This window comes from Talpa europaea (genome assembly GCF_964194135.1).
Source record: "Talpa europaea genome assembly, chromosome: 7".
Classification (NCBI taxonomy): domain Eukaryota; kingdom Metazoa; phylum Chordata; class Mammalia; order Eulipotyphla; family Talpidae; genus Talpa; species Talpa europaea.
Genome location: NC_140074.1, coordinates 108,341,184 through 108,345,659, shown reverse-complemented (window position 1 = coordinate 108,345,659; position 4,476 = coordinate 108,341,184). Strand labels below are relative to the sequence as shown.

The 4,476-nt window shown below is 37.8% G+C and overlaps 1 pseudogene across 1 annotated transcript; it reads left to right on the top strand.

Annotated features, from left to right (window-relative positions):
• The first annotated feature begins 709 nt into the window (after positions 1-709).
• On the top strand, positions 710-1,868 carry LOC311173865 (arginase-2, mitochondrial-like; annotated as a pseudogene). Its single transcript has 2 exons — positions 710-1,537; positions 1,593-1,868. The product of its transcript is annotated as an arginase-2, mitochondrial-like (transcript).
• Positions 1,869-4,476: the final 2,608 nt, after the last annotated feature.

Genomic DNA, 4,476 nt, shown 5'->3' with positions numbered 1-4,476 from the left:
TGGTTGATGCTATCCAGACCTCCACCACCTTATTAACATAACAAAGAGACTCCTATCACCAAAAAAGTCCAAGGATTTTTGAAGCTCTGCTCCTTGAATCAAGGACAAAGGTCAGATGCAGTTTTTAATTTTACCACATTATAATGGTTATAATTATAAATATTTGTCATTTGGGTAAAAAGCAACGAGATTTAGAAAGATAATTCTGATGGAATTTCACACACAGAGGTAATCAGTAAATTAATGGCAGTCATACTGGATAGGTCGATTGTGGGAGTTGCAGTTGTTTTTCCATCTACATTTAGAGTAGGTTTAAAGATTTCATAGTTACCGGCTACTTGTTTTCTTTTTTCAAGATTTATTTTATTTATGCATACAAGATTTGGAGTGTAGGCCAGAGGTGCAGGGGGTGGTGTGTATGAGAGGATTCACCAGAGACAGAGTGGGAAGCAGAACAGGTGGATTGACTGAAATACACTGCTGAGGGGAGCAGCAGCAGGTGAGACAGGAGAGGTCTGCTGTGCTATGTGGGTTAGCTCCCAAGTCGGGGAACGAGCTTATGCTGTAGTGGCTGCCGATAGCTTCCTAGTGCTGAGACTTAACCCCTTGCGCCAGCAGGGTGGCCCTCTGGCTACTTACTTGATGCTGCAAATAATGTTCTGGATTTTAAGGTGGCCATTTGCAGAGTTTGCATCCCATGCTACCCATCATGTCTCTGAGAAGCACCCTTTGGGAGCAAGCGCCTTCTGACCTAAGGAAGTCCATTCACTCCTAACAGTGATTGGAACCCTATTCTCACAAGGACAGAAAATAAAGTAGTGGAATATGGTCCAGCTACTGTAAAAGAAACTGGCTTGATGAAAAGCTGTCCAACTTGGGCTGCTGCCAAAATGACTTTGAAGATTTGAATTTTATACCAGTTCCCAAAGATGATCTTTACAACAATCTGTTAGAGAATCCTTGCCCCGTGGGCCTTGCCAGCTAAGAATTAGCTCAAGTGACTAGTAGAGTCAGGTCAGGTGGCTACAGCTATCTCAGTGGGAGGGGATGACAGCCTGGCAATGAGAACTATTAGTGGGCACCCCTGGCACTGCTCAGACTTTTGTGTGATCTGGATTGATGCCCATGCTGACATCAATATATCCCTCAACCACTTCCTCTGCAAAGCTCCATAGACAGCTGGTTTCATTTCTCCTCAGAGAATTACGGGACAAGTTACCACAACTCCCAAGATTTTCTGGATCAAATCTTGAATCTCTTCCCCAAGTATCGTATATACCTCCTGAATGTTTTACTCTAATGGATTACGATATTCAATATTTTTCCATGAGAGACATAGATCGACTTGGCATCCAGAAGGTCATGGAACAGACATTTGATCTGCTAATTGGCAAAAAAATAAAAAAAGGCCACTCCATCTGAGTTTTGCTATAGATGCATTTGACCCAACATGGGCTCTAGCCACAGGAAACCCTGTTGTAGGGAGACTGACCAACTCAGAGGGCATGTATATCACTGAGAAAATACATAACACGGGGTTGCATAATACATAATACATAGTACGTGCATTATGTACATAATACACAATCAATACAAGCACTGGTTCTTATTGGCATAAATCTTTGGTTAGCTGCCTCTGAGGAAAAGGCCAAACCTATGTGATTGCTTCAAGTCTCGGCCAGACAAGGGAGGGATGGTGCATTGTCTATGACCAACATCCTACTCCCAGTTCACCAGATGAATCAGAAAGAATGTGTGAGAATTTAGGAAATACTGTGCTAACATGTTTGTCACAGTGGGCATTCCAGAGTTGTGAGATATTTGAGGGGAGAGATACCAAATGGTCATCTGGGTCAATATTGCCGTAATGAGAACATTTGTGCATTCTCAAAATTGTAGAATCTCCTCTCTTTCTCCATTTGATGACCAAAATACTACTGTAAATGTGTTTGTTTTTATTTGCAGTTCACAAAGTATTGATATGTTGGAGTATTACGTAAATTTCAGCAGGTCAGAGGCAGCATTTGTTACCTTAGTATATTAAAAAAAAAGAAAAGAATGTTTTGATTTCAGTTTTATATTTTAAAAAAGTTAACTTCACAAACTAAATATCAAACACTATTCAGGATACTTGAAGTATGCAGTTTCTACTCACTGGACACCATTATTATTTATCATTTACTTATCTTTTCATTTAATTATCATTTATTATTTACCATAACAATACAAGCCAACTTATCACTGCAGTTTGCTAACACAAAGATAAATGTATTTCTTCAATCTCATGTTGTCAGCACCCGAAAGTCAAATCTGAATATTGACTTCCCATAAACCTATGTTCAACATATTTACCAACAGTATCTTTCAAATTACTGAAATAAAATTTTCTCCAAAATATTTTGATGGTCAAATGATAGCATAACTTTCATAATGATTGCATTGTATATATCACATGACCAGATCTTACTTGTCCTTTTTGTTAATATATTAAATTGATTGATATAACCGATTTCCTTATAAATAATGAATGAATGGCAGTATTCAAATTTTACTGACATAGAAATGAACAAACATGCTGCTTTTATTTTAGAAGGGTAGGAAATAAATTAGGCTTCCTACTAAATTCCAAGTGCATCATTTACTGTACTAATGTACCTTTTTTCTTCTAAAATCAATCATATATCTCAAAAAGATATAAGGATTTACAATCTAGAAATCTAGCATTGAAGTTGAGTGAGATTGATAATACCACTTTGAAAAGAAATCAAGAATGATTTTTTTAAATCATCTTTTATCAGCAACAGTTATCACTTTCTTCCAGTGAAGTCAGCAAATGCAGTAAAACAGTTTTCAAGAAATTAATAAAACTATCTTATTTATAGTGAATAATGACATTTGAGTGAAATTATTACTGTATTTTGAGATAATGTAGACCAATCAATAAAAGAGAAAATCAGTGATTTTATTTTTTTTAAGTTTTTTTTTTTTTAAGATTTATTTTTATTTATTTATACAAGCACTGGGTACAGTCAGAAGCGTGGGAGGGTGAGAGAATTCACCGAGCCGGAGCCGGGAGCAGAGCAGGCAGAAAGACCGAAGCACACTGCTGAGGGGAGCAGCGGGCGGCAGGAGAGGTCTGCGCGCCATGTGGGACCCTCCTCCAGTGGCCGGGGAACAGCCGGCGATCGAACCAGCGCTGCAGAGGCTGTTGGCAGCTTTGCAACCCAGCGCTCAACAGCTGCGCCACCGGGGAGGCCCGAAAATCAGTGATTTTAGTGGAAAAATCAATTTAAGATAACCTAAGAAAATCATCTATATTTGCTTTCCTAGATTTCTTTTAAAGCAATAAAATAGAAACAAAGTAGTTTCCTTATATATAAAACTCAAAATCATGTAAAATTATAATTTACAGTGTAAATTCTTTTAAAGATTTATTTATTTATGCATAGAAGAGCTGGTGTACAGGCCAGAGATGCAGGTGTGGGAGGTTGAGAGGATTCACCAGAGACAGAGTAGGGAGCAGAACAGTCAGATGTACTGAAATACACTGCTGAGGAGAGCAGTGAGAGAGACAGGAGATGACTGCTGCAAGAGGTCTGCTGTGCCATGTGGGTCACCTCCCTGGCAGGGGATTAAACTTGTGCTGCAGTGGCTGCAGAGAGCTTCATAGTGCTATGTCTTAACCCCTTGAGCCACTAGGAAGGCCCCAACAGTGTAAGTTTTTGTAGAAATGTTATATATTTGGTGTCTGTGTGAGTGTGCTTGGATATACTTATACACAAATATATACATAATATACGTATATATCCTGGGAGTGGGAGGAAAGAGAAAAAGGAAACTTTGGGAGTAATAAATAGATGAAGGGAAAATGAGACTCAGACTAAGTCATAAGTAGAAAAGGGAGTTAGACTTCTCTAATAAAATTGAACTTTGGGGGTAAAAAATACGTCTAGTTTTTTAACAGATAAATATTGCTAGAATTTCACAATCAAGTATTTATTGAGTACATATTCTGTACTTAACTCTATGCTTATAAGGGGATTGAGGGGAAGTTTAAGATATGGTCCCTGCTTTCAAAGAATATAAACCCCAATGGGATGACTGAATTAACATACATTAAGAGAACTGGAGAAATAAGTTTTATGATATTGGTATGGGATGGGTTTGCTTCTCAAAGGAGGTGGAATATTTGCAAGTTTTAAACAAAAAACATTTAAATTCCTTCCTAAAGTTTTTTACAGTCATTCCTGAAATAAGGTCTTTGTTTTCATTTAGAAAATAACTTCTTTGCTAAAAAGTATGCTGTACCACCATCCCTTTTTCGAAGAACTACTTCCATTTAATGCTATCACATCAAAAGTTTATTTTTCTAGAATGTAGCTACTAAAGGGTTAAAGGAACCCTTCCCATTACTGCTTCAAGAGCCATATAAAGTTAAGCTGATGTTTGATTCAAACTCTGATAGGCTTAAAGTTC